Below are 12,846 nucleotides of genomic sequence, written 5' to 3'. Positions count from 1 at the left end.
GCCTGACTCTGCTGCAATCTGGGCCGCGGAAGGTGGGCGGGGGCGGGAGGCCCCCCTTCTGGAAGCTGGCAGCTCTGCTCTAATTAGCAACACTGTTTACTTCTCACCGCCTCGGCCCTGGAAAGCAAAGCCGAGCAGGGCCGGGCAGTGCGGCACAGCGAGAGGAGAAGGGCACCATGCCTGTCACCCCTGGGGGCCCCAGGGCCTGAGGCCACAGTGCCCAGCAACAGCAACACAGGCCCAGGTGTTGGCATGGCACCCTGCCACCAACTGCCCTGCCCTCTGCAGCCCCACAGCCGCACCCCAAGGCTACCAGGCTGCCAGGGCCAGGAAGGCAGCAGAGCCTCAGGGTCCCCACAGCAGCCCAGCTCTCCAGGCTCGAGCAGGTCACAGTCACAGCCAGGGAATGACGTGTAGAGGGCCAGAGGCCCTGGGCCCCTGAGTCAAAGCACAGGTCTCCCCTGTGGTGCACGCCATACGTGCACACACACACACACACACACACACACACACACCCCAAAGGGTCTGCAGAGCAGGGCAGGGCTGTTCTGTGGGTGTGAGTCTGGGCAGCCCATCCGTCCAGCCCACTGAAGCTTCCACTGGCCTTGCCCCAGGAGACAGGGGACACAGAGGCAGCAGATGCCAGGGCAGGAAGGAGTGACAGCAGGCTGGGACTTGGGAAGACCGTTGGGAGTGGGTGCCACTGGGAAGCCAGGTGGAAGAGCCCAAGGAGTGAGACGAGGCAGAGGTGCCACGTGGCAAGCTGTCCTGTCGCGGGCCTGTAGTCAGAGGCAGCGGCGGGCAGGGAGGGCTGTCACTGCTCCTGCAGAGACCCCAGCTGCACTGCCAGCTCATAAGACCCAGAAGAAGACCCTGGGGGACACATCCAGGTGCCAAGGAGAGGTTCCACCAGGGCCTTGCCACAAAGGGAGGTCCCAGGCAGCCCCTCCACCCCCGACCCCAGGCCTGGTCAGCCTCTCCACAGCCAGGGCGGGCGGGCACCAGAGCAGCCTGCTGAAGCAGGCCACCTACCTCCCACCTGAGAAGGCCCGTGAGGAAGAGGGCCTCCTGAGCTGGCCCTCCGGGGCACCCAGACCCTGCCTGCAACACCTTACCTGGGGTGGCCTTGGCTCCACACCTCCCTGTGAGGGAGGCTGTCACCTTGCCCACTGTCACATATGCAGAGCAGGGACCCCTCTTCAGTACCACCTCCCTCAAATCATGGGTCCTCAGAGCAGCACACAGCTCTGGGACTTGTGACCTGACCCCCCAGCAAGGGGGTGCCACCTGAAAAAGGAACCCGAGCACACAGCACCACTTCCTCAGGGACCAGAGCTCCCTCAAGGGCTCAGATGGCCAGCAGAGGGCCAGGGCCTTGAGGGTCTAGCTCTGGGCCTCTGTCCCGGGCTGCTCCAGCCTGACCTCACAGACCCTAATGGGGGCTCTACAGCAAGGCGGGTCAGCCAGGGAGCCAGGCCACATGCCAGAGAGCTTTAGCAGGTTGCCCATGCTGGGCTGGGCTGTCCTGGCCAGTGCAGCCTCTCCTTGTCCCCACCCCACTGTCAGGACAATGGATTTGCCAGGTGGGCCCAATACTGAGCCTCACATCAGCCCCGTCAGGTCTGGGCAAAGCTCATTCCCACTTCACAGACGGAGATGGTGACAGCGTTCACAGGAGCTCACCTGGGCTCAGAGGGAGGCAGCCCTGCAGGCAGGGCAGGGGAAAAGCCCTCCTAAGGCAGTCTCGCTCTGCCTCAGGGCCCACGCCCTCAGAGGGGGCAACACAGGAAGATTCCCCCAGGGGAGCTGGGTGGAGGAACAGGGAGCCTGTGCCCCCGGCTCCCTATCTCTGCCCCCCTTCTGTCCCAGCCCCCTCCTCCAGGTGCTTGGTGCAGACTGGGCAGGGTTCAGGTAGATCTCCCCAGGTACTCACCCACTGGGGGGTTCCAGGTCTCCCTGTCTGCAGGAGGACACTGAGCAGCAGCCACACTACAAGGCCAGAGGAGTCCACAGTGCGAGTGCCCTGGAGCTAAGGACTCCAGGTGCCCAGTTGCTGAGGGAAGCTGCCCCGCCCAGAGGTTGCCAGAGAAACCCCAGCCCTACCAGAGTTTGCAGCTCCTCCTCCCTGTGCAGCCCAGGGGACTTGTATTCCTGTGCCAGGAGCCAGGAGCCTCACCTGAGTAACCACCGCTGTGAGGTCAGGGTGGGGTGCACGCCTGAGGCCCTGGACCCTGCTGGGTCCCGTATGTGGGAAGGAGGAGGGACAGAACCTGGAGGGTCTCCGCACCACCCAACACCAACCTCACTGGGGAAGGGGGGGGCAGGCACTTGGGACACCCCATCCCCACTGGGTCCCCTGGGGCAGTGGGGAGTACCTCAGGCCTAGTGGACCTTGGCACTGCCCCCTGCCAGATTGCTGTCCCCTCCTGACTGCCCCCTCCCCAGGGACCATCAGCACAGCTGGCCTTTAACAATGCACCTGGCAGCTGGAGCTGATAGGACCCCAGTGGCAGAATTCTAGCTCCAAGCTTCTGAAACATGGTACCTGTGGCGGGGGCTGCCTGGCTGGGGCCTGGCTGGCAGGCGGACAGGCAGGTAGGTAGACTGGCACCACTAGGTCCAGTGACACCAAAGTCAAAATCTGTAGAACCACAGCTACAGGGCACATGCAGGACTGTGGCAGGTGGCCATGGGGGCACAGGGCTGCTGGCCTCAGTCTCCTGGGACCAACCACCCTTTCTCCTGGTGTTGAAGATCCCAAGTTTTCCCAGGGGTCCTTAGACTTGAGTTTTTCAACCTGGGGTGCTAGTCAATGTGCAAGGCAAGGTGCTGCCCCCACTGTCTCTGCAACTCCAGGCCTGGGGCCCTGGGGGCCTAGGCGTCCTCACTGAGAACAGGCCGCTGATTGTAGTCCTCCTAGGCTGCCAGCAGGTGGCGCCCTCTCCCCATCGTGGCTTGGGAGTCCCCTGCAGGGAGGTGGTGGAAGCAGGGACTGAGGGGACTCTAGGCCACCCATCACCCACCCCAAGAACACTGGAAAATAGCCCTCTGCCAAGAAACTCCTCTAGGTATTTAGCAAATTTGGTTTGGGCACAAGCTGGGATCGTCCTGGTCTTTGGAATACTTGGGTGGGGGGACTCTGCCTCCTGAGGCAGCCTCCGGGGCAGCAGCCCTGGGCCCTGGATAGTTGCTCAACACAGTCCTAGAGGCCTCCTCAACCGGAGCTGGGCTCCCCACAGCAAGACCACCCTGGAAGTGGCTCTGCCCATGGCCAGACAATCTGGGAGGGTGATGCCTGTGGTCAGCAGACTGGGTGCTAGAGCTTTGTGGACTTGCCCAGGCCATCTCCCCACCACGCCAGGAGGGGCCTGGCTATCCCGGACGAGGGCCCGTTCTCAGGCTCCTGAAAACTTGCCCAGGTGTGGTTTTGGCCAGGTGTGCACTGGTTCTGGGCAAGTGGGGATCCGGTTGACTTTGTCCTTCAACATCAGAGAAACAGGGAGAAGCCCTGCCCCGGGGCTGAGCGTGGAGTCTGGAACCTGCAAGGAGGAGCTGAGATCCTGGGAGGGTTTCTGGATATCCCCTACCAGTGTCCTCTCACCCTGGGTGATGTCATCCAAGTCAGTCAGATATGACCTCCACTTTCCCAGAGGGCCCAGCCGTCCTCCTGCTGCCCAGACCCAGCTCTGGTCCCTTGCTATCTGCATGCTCCCCAGCTTGGGCCTGGATGCTTCCTGGCACTGCCCCATGGATGCTGAGGTCCCTGTCACAGTTGCTGGAGGTGGGGGAACACAGGTGTGTGTAGGCCAGGAAGTCTCAGGTCCGCAAACCCCACATACCAAACAAACCTAATTTTTTTTTAAGGAAATGCACCTACTCAAATAGGTCTCTAGCTTTGAAAGCACATTCTAGTGCAGACCCCACCCTTCAGTTGGACCTGTGCTTTCCTCCCGGCCCTGGCACTCCAGCCTCACCACCTCCTCTGCTGCGTTCTCTCTGGCTTGTAGCAGCAGGGACACCACTAGCCCTCTCAGGGAGGCACAGAGGCCTCAGATGGCAGCAGTGACCCACATCCTCCCAGGGGCAAGTGTCGGAAAACTCCCTCTGAACCAGCAGAGTCAGGCTGCTGCAGGGTCTCAACACGCGCTTGCCCCTGCACTCAGGGTGCCGGCCATCCACACCACTCTGGCCCTCGGGGCCCTTCCTCCTGTGCTTCTGCTCCATGTCAGAGGCAGTGGCCCCAGCGCCGCGTGTTGGGTTCACCCAGGTAACAACGACCCAGACTCTTATGACCTGCACACTGACAGGTGCCCTCCACACCAGAAGCAGGGCTGGCACCCAGGGTCTTTCTGCACCCGCTCACTCTGAGCGCCCACACAGCTCCTCTGAGGGTGCCACTCTTCCTTTGTGCTGGGAGCCCATCCTCCTGGTGGCACAGAGAGTCATGGAGATGGCAATGACACGGTGACCCTCCATGGGCAAGAGAGACCGCAGCCACCAATGCGGCAGCCCAGCCCCTTCCTGCAGAGTAGGTTAAAGATGGTGACCGAATGGGGGATGTCGCCCAGCAGAAAGCCGGCTTTACACCGGAGCCCGTGGCCTGAAGAGTTGGCCAGAGAGGGAAAGCACACAACAGTCTGAAGCTGACCCTCAGTCCCTCTCTACAGGGCCCTGCGGTCACTGCTCTGAGACAGGGAGGCCTGGTCAGGGCTGTGGGCACTGTGGAGCCCAGTCACTGCTCCCTGTTGGGGCAGTGATTTCCAGGCTCCACCAGGATCCAGCTCACAGTGGCCACTCTCCTGCCTCTGGACTGCACTTGGGCTGGTGCACCCCCGCTGGGCCACCCTGGTCTGGGGGGTGAAAGATCACAGTCAGGGGGTTGCAGGAGCCTGTGAACCATGTCCCTCCTGGCCAGCAGGCTGTCCTGCATGTGGGGGACAGTGGGGCCAGTGTCCTAGAGGACCTCAAGGAAGCAGTGCTGCTGGGCCCCTCACAGCTCCGCCTGGTTACCAGCCCTGTCCAGCTGAAGCAGACAGACCCCGGCATGGCCAGTGACTCTGCCCAGCAGTGGACAATCCCAGCCTCTGGAACAGAGGCAGGTCTCTGCTAGTGTGGAGAGGAGGTTCAGAGCACCGTCCTCCTCAGCACCCCGCATTCTATTTTATTTTTTTATTAGTTACACATGACAGTACAATGATCTTGACATACATTTGAATCATTCTTCTGAGTGTACAGGTTGCAGAATCACATTGGTCATGCAGTCACGTACGTACATACAGCAGTCATAATGTCTATTTTATTCTGCTGCCCTTCCTACCCCCCCTTCCCCTCCCCTCCCCTCTATCACCCCGAATTCTAGACATGCCTCCTGCAACCACGCTCAGCCCTGCCAGGGCCACCTCACCTCCTGCCTCGGCCACGTTTCCTCAGTGGCATGATGCAGCTGGCTGACTGAGCAAGAGGCCTTGGTGCTGCTAAGGGGTGGTGGCCTCAGGTGGCAGCTGCATGCCTGGTGCTCACTCACCCAGAAATTCTGAGGGCTGCCTCATCCATAAAAATTCTAGAGGCCTAGCGGTCAGGGCGTTGCTGGGCATCCCTTCCAGGGTCAAAGCTAGGTCACACCTGTGGGACGGTCAAGGCTCTGCTGGTACACAGGCCATACCCAGGGACATTCTCTGGCCACTTTCAGGTGACTGTGAGGCTGCCAGGTTTGAGCAGGACTCAGCACAGGGCCAGCTGCTGTGTAGGCGGACCTGTCCCCAGGCTGTGCGACCAGCAGACCGCGTGGTGTTGGATGGGGGAGGGGCGAGAGCCAGCCAGAGACTCACGGCCAGGTCCCTGGGGTTTGAAGCCAGCTGACATCCACTGTAGCGGATCACATGCTGTCATGGACCAAATGCCTGTACGTCTCCAGAAGTCATGTTGAAGCTCCAACCCCAGTGTGGCTACAGGAGGTTAAGGTCTAATGACCTGAGAGCAGGACCCCGGTCAGTGCTGGCTCTCTCAACCCCAGGAGGCCACGTGAAGACAGAGCAACAAAGGACACCGGTGCAGAAAGAGCCCTTGCCAGCAACTAGGGCAGCCAGAACCACCATCATGGACTCCAGCCCCGGACCGAGATGTGGCCCTGTATGCCAAGTCCCCATGGTGCCCAGGTGATTCAGCAGCCCAAGCAGACTGAGACACCTGGCCTTTGGAGAGTGCACCTCCATGTGCTTCTGGATCCCACACGGAGCAATCATCTGGTCAAGAGCCAGTTTGATGGGCAAGAACTACCTGTGGTGAGCAGGGTCCCATCAGACCCAGTACTAGGGTGGGGTGGACTCAGCATGGCCACTGCCCAGGGAAGGTGGGCACACCTAGGATGGGGCATCTGCACCCTCCTCCAGCCCACTCCTCTGGCTCCAGTGGGGTCTGGTGGGGCCAGCCAGAGGAGGAAGAGCTGGCCACAGCCCGTTATGGATAGGCTGGCCCAGTACAACCCCAGAAAGATGGTGGCCATGACTCAGCCTACCCCGTGGCAGCCCTGGGAGGCCAAGGTGGATGGGGAGGGCAGTAAGTGTGGGAAGGGAGACTACACAGTCACGGGCAGTGGCCAGCTAGGAACCAAACTGAGAAAGACTGACCATCAGGGAAGGACGTGTGGGTGGAGGTGTGGCAATGGGCACCTGGGAGTAGAACAGTGCATGAAGACCTTCACGCTGGGATCTGTCCCAGAGCACCCGCCAGCAGGAGATGGCCAGCAACTAAGTCCAGGGCTCTGCCCAGCCAGCTGGGCACTTCCCCCCGCCACCAACACGTGGCATGGTGCAGGGATGCTGTAAATTCCTGGTGACCAGGTCAGTCCAGCACCGCTGCCCCACAGTGCCCAGGCCACCAGCTGCAGAGGCAGGCTCAGCACATAGGGTGCTGTGCTCACCAAGGCCAGGCTCCCTCTGTTCCAGAGGACCAGCCGTCCCTTCTCCTGGAGCACACGTGCTTTCTGGGTATGGGTTGGGTTTGCATTCGCAGGGCCTCAGCCAGCACCATCCTCTGAGGTTACGGGGTGCCTGGTCCCCCACAACATCCCATAAGACTAGGGAATCCACTTGCACCAAAGCAGGCCTATGACCCTCAGGAATCCTGGAAAACAGAACCTCATGAGTGAGGGGGGGTCCCCGGCAAGCACGGACACCCCTCCAGGAAAGACAGGGCCCAGCTGCAGGACCATCCCCAGCCCATCAGGGGCTCCCTCACTTGCAGAGAGTCACCTAACCATGGCCACTCTCTTCTCAGGGACTAAGCAACAGGGGTAAGGGCCCAGCCACTTCAGCCCATGGGCCACAGTTGCCCAGAGCCCTGAACCCTGCAGGCCTGGCAGACCTGGGTGGAGCTCAGACCCTCCCTCTGCCAGGTGCTGCCCCACTGCATGTCCTGCATCCAAACCCCATCCCACTGTCTGCTCATGGAGAACCTGGCCTGGATACGGGGAGGAAACTGTGGTACTGAAGGAGGGGACGTGTCGGCCTTTCTCTCCGGTGAACCAGACCCCTGAAGGTTTTCTGTGCTCCTGCCTGGGGGAGAAGTGCAGAGGCAGCCAGGGTGCTGGGGGCATTCAGGATACAACATCCCCCAGCTCCCTGGCCATCAGCACAGGCAGCCAGCCCTCAGCTGTCCCACCCTGAGGGTCACCCCTCCAGAGACACATCAGGATTATGAGGAAGGCACAGACGCTGATCCGTGCCTCCCAGGCCTGAGGCCTCCGCCTGTTCCCTGGGCCCTGCCGCCAGCACTCAGCTTCCTCCAGTCCAGGGGGGCGCACTGGTTCCCGCTCCCATCATCTTGGTCTTGGTGAGTGCAGTTTAAATGCCAGCTGGCCATTGTGGTGCAGGCCTGTGGCCCCAGCTCTTCAGGAGGCTGAGCCAGAGGAACCCTTGAGCCCAGGAGTTTTGGGCTACAGTATCCACCCTGAGTAGGTGTCCCATACTAAGCACCAAAGTAGGATGGAGCCTGTGATAAGCCACTGTGTGCAGCTAGCAATGAGCAGGACCAGCTCTAAATAAATAAATAAATAAATAAATAAATAAATAAATAAATAAATAAAGTGAACAGATGCCTTGCTGTCATTTTAATGGAGCTTCCGAGGGGTCCAAGTCGATGCTTGAGGCCAGCCTGCATCCCAGAAGGGAAGTGCAGCTCGTGGAGCGGGATGGTGCCGGGCGTCACCTGTCCCCAGCTCCACATTCGCGGTGGCTCCAGCCTGGCCCTCTAGACTCTGCGGCTGCTGCTGGACAGGAGGGGGTCTTCTCCCTAACTGTGAATCTGCTGGCTCTGAGCTGGCCATCTTAGTCCCCAGGGAAGAGGGAGAGACTGGAGAGGTGTTCCCTGCTCCTGGGGAGAGGAGGTCACTTGGCTGTTTTCCATTTTCATGTGGAGCCAAGCAGGAAGGCTCCACAACAACCAGTAGCTCCGGGGGCTGGGGGGGACCCCCATGCAGAGCCCTTTTAGGGTCCCCACGAGCTCCAAAAGCCTGAGCCTGGCACCCTGCTCTGCACCCTCCCCACTCACGGCAAGCAGTCCCTGTCCTCAACCCCTGGCAAGGTTGTACCCCAGCTGCTGCACCCCCCCGTGGCCCCTGCCAGGACTCAGGGCTGACACATGCCTCTCTATTCCACCTGCCTATCTGGCTAGTGGCTGGGGCACTGGCCTCTGAGGGCAAGGGAGGCCGGGGGCTAGATGATTGGGGCTGGGACCACTGGGGAGTCTGGCTTCTAGGAGGAGACCCAGAGACCACAGGGGGCTCCGTGGAGGTGGGTGGCCTCCTCCAGGTTCTGCGATGACTTCAGGTATGGCAGCTGGCAGCTAGGTGGCGGACATTACTCAGAGGAGCTGGCCTGCCGCCCCTGGTCAGCCAGGGGAGAGAGGCCGGGGAAAGGCAGTCCAGGAGGGCCAGGCCCTGCAGCTTGCTCTTGTTCCTGTCACTTCTCTGGGCTCCTGGCCAGCAGGCAGCTCCTGTCCTCCAGCCTGTGGGCCCTGGAGGTTCCTGGGATCCCTCCAGTCTTGTGCCAAAGGAAGCACCTGTCCCAGAGGGCGAGCAGGCTTCCAGGCCCACAGATGAGCCCCAAGCTCTGGGGAGATCCAGGACCACCTGCTCAGAGCCCCAGGCCAGGCAGGAACATGCAGCACAGGGTGGTTGGAGGGGTCAGTACAGGCTTCACAGTGACCACTGTCCATGCTGAGGGCTTTGTTGGTAGGACCTCGTTCACCAGGTTCCAGTCTGACAGGAGAGGCCCAGACAAAGCCCCAGCTCGTGAGCAGCTGAGCTGGGTTTAAACCCACACCCTGGCGGGTCCCTTTCTCTCATGGCCAGGCCAGGACCTCCTTTCCACGGTGGCATAGCCCTGCCAGGTCCCACACAATGATGCAGCCAGGGCTTCCAACCATCTGGTCTTGATTCAAGGGAGAGAGAACCCCTGGGCCACCTTCATGCCATGATAGGAACTTGCCGAGCCCCCTGTGGCACTCCTGCTGAGCCCAGGAGTCTCAGGGATGTGATTTCCCCTGTTCCAGATGGGCAGGGTCCAAACTGAGAGAGGCCCTCTGCATTCATAGCATGTGCCTGCAGCTGCGACTCTGGGCGGTCCCTGCCCACCTGGATCCTACAGGTGTTCTGCCCTGACAGAGGGGAAAGGAAGCAGTGGAGTGTCCCCAGTGAGAGCCTGATTGGATGTTGGAGCACACCCACAGGATGGGTGGAAAACGGCCCCCTCCCCATATGTTCTTGAAGAACCCTTAGAAATGTGCCTTAGTCCATTTGTGCTGGTATAACAAAATACCTGAGACCTGGTAATTTACATGTAACAAATTAATTTCTCACAGTTCTGGAGGCTGTAAAATCCAAGTTCCAGGTACAGGCAGATACTGGGTCTAGAGAGAATTACTCTATGCTGCCAGGTTGGGCCTTCTCCCTGTGTCCTCACATGGTGGAAGGCAGCCCGGTAAGAGGCAGAAGAGGGCCTGGTTGATTCTCTCTTGCTGATCCCATCAGCGAGGGTGGTGCCTTATGACTCAGTTGCCACTCTAAGGCCCCTCTTTTTACTGCCTCCACATGGAGGCTGAGGTCCCAATGCATAGATCTTACAGGGACACAAATGCTCAAGCATGGCTGTGACATCTAGGAGAACACTCACAGTGTGAAAAGTAGAAAAGGAAGGCATTCACCATGTCTTCCAGAGGGTTCTGCACGAGCCCCACAATAGCCACTCCTGGAACAGGCAGCACCTGGGTAGGCTGACCACCCCTCAGAGGGAAAACCTGCTGCTTTCTGTTTTGGAGGGGCTGTGCCGGCCATACTGGGTGGCAGGTAGACCGTCCTAATTCTGTTGGCTTTAGGCTGATGTTAGAAGACCCTCACCCACATATATGCAAAGCTGGGGGTGCCTAGAGCTGCCCTGGGGAGCCTGGAGCCCACAGAGACTCTCCCAGGTATGTGTGTCTCCCTGACACTCACAGAACACACATCTGCCAGGCCCAGCAAGGCACAGGCAGAGGCAGGCCCAGGAGGAGCCCCACAGATGGCTCCTGGGGTGTACAAGCATGCACCTGCTTCCTGTGTGCCCTGGGGACACACCTGGTGACAAAGCTTATAGCTGCCAGCCAGTGCCCCAAGAATGCTGCATGGCCAGGTGTCTCACAGTCATATGGGTGGCATGTGTCACCCAATGAGGCGCATGAGCCCTCGTGGGTGGGGCAGACTGTTTCCTTCTGGGATCCCTGTGGACATGCATGGGACCCTCCACTCATCTGCAGCCCCCACTTCCTAGGAACTCCAAGGCCCCCCAAGGAGACGAAGAGCAATGGGCAAGGCCATTGTGACAGGCACAGGCTCACATCCATGAGAAGGAGGAGGCCTTTCCCAGGCTAACAAGATTATTTGGAAACAATAGTAAAACAATGTTCTCTTCACTTGAGCAGGCATACTTGGCATGCTCTCCCCCACTCCTGGTCCTCCTCTCCCCTCCCCAGTTTGGAGTCCACAGAAGAGATTGCTGGAGTCATCAGATCTGGGTTGGCTGGATGCCTGCTGGTGGCACCTGAGATGGTCCCAGCCACCCTGGGCCCTGTGGGAGCAGCTTTGCAGGAGAAGGGGCCCCAGGAGGAGGACAGGGCTGGATGCCCACCACCAATCTGTCCCTGCCCTGGTTGAACCTCCAGGGGGTCCTGGGGAGAACCAGGTGCTGGGTCCCCGGGCTGGAGCTCATGAGGGACCCACACCACCCTTGATCTCTGCAACTCCTGAGCCCGGGCCTCCTCACTCCCAGGGCTCAGCCCTCCACCATCCTGCTGTCCCCTCCATGAGGCTGGCTCAGAGTGACAAGTGTAACACGGGCTGAAGTTTAGGGCCAGGAAAGCAAAGCTTGGCTTCAGTGCCCACAGCCCAGCCAGGTGAGCTGAGCTTGGATGTCACTGCTGTCTCATCTGTCAAGCAGGATGACGTGGCACATGCCAAGAGCTCCGGGTGATTACGGGCAGGCACGTGGCACATGGCTCCAGGCGGAGGGCTGGTGATGACCACCACAAGCATGCCCTGGGTGTGGTGCTCTGAAGGCAGTGCTCTGCCAGCTCCCCGGGCCAGCTCCCTGGCCCTGCACAGGGGTGTTCCAGAGGCCTGTCCTCCCTCCCTCTCCCTGAGCTGCTGGTTGGAGCTAGGGGGATACGTCCAGAATGGGAAACTGCTTCTCTTCTCTGACGCCCTTTCAGGCCCAGTAGGGATGGGAGGGGTGGCTCGCGGGCTCCAGGGGTGTCTGCCTGACTGGCACCAAGAGCCACCAGGGGACTTACAAGTGGCTGTTGTGAGTGTCCAGGTGTGTGCAGAGCGGCCAGGGAAGGGGAGAACAACACTGGGGCAGCAGAGTGGACGGGAGTGCCTTCTCCCTAGGCCTGCCCCCGGGGGCCTCCTTGTCCACGTGGCAGTGTGTGTTGGGCCCATCACCTGGGCTTCCCCTTGTCCCATTCCAATTGGAGGGGCCCTTGTGGGCTCTCTTGACAGGAGACAGTCAAGCCCTGGATGGGAGAAGACCCCCCTCTGTGCAGTGTGGTGAGGCATGTACCCCCACTGGAGTCAGGAACAGCTGTAGGGGTGACACTGTGACAAGCACATGCGGCCCCAAGGCTCCCTTGTCCTTCCTGCAATTCATACATCCACATTCACAGTGACAGAACTGAGGTTCAGAGAGGAAAACAACTTGTGCCAGGCTGCACAGAAGTGGGACCAGGGACAGCCCCAAGCCCAGCTCATACTAACAGTGTGGGCAGCTCACTCTCAAAGCCCTAGGAGCTCTCCATGAGCCTGGCTCCCCCAGCTTGGGGGCTCCTGCTTCCCTGCTTAAGGAGGAAGAACCATCTTTCCAGCACTGACGCTACCTCACTCGGCACTCTATAACACTAGCAGGTCTCCTCAGCACAGGTCCCAGCTGACCAGGGGACCCACAGGGCCTTTCAGAGCTCCCCGGGCCTCCGGAAGACAGCAGCAGTGGGGCGCAGGCCTGGCCCAGGTGGCCCATGGCAGACCCAGCTGTACGATGCCCTTGTGAACAAGAGGTGGCATGGAGTCCAGGGTAGATTGCTCTTGGCTGGAGCCCCCAAGGACTGTGGCGAGCAAGAGGGGTGTCTCAGCCAGTGGTGTCTCCAGCCTGCTGAGCACCCAGGCCCTGGTGGAGCCAGGGGCAAGGCCCTGCCGGCTCCTGCGGTCTCTGGGGGAGGGCCTGTGGGACGAGGCAGGAGGGAGTCCAGCCACAGCTCCAGACGCAGATGGTCCTGTTCTCCTTGCCGCCTGCCTCTTCCCCAGGAAAACAAACCCGCTCAGGG

This window comes from Spermophilus citellus (genome assembly GCF_964194105.1).
Source record: "Spermophilus citellus genome assembly, chromosome: 2".
NCBI lineage: Eukaryota > Metazoa > Chordata > Mammalia > Rodentia > Sciuridae > Spermophilus > Spermophilus citellus.
Note: the sequence above shows the minus strand (reverse complement) of the source record.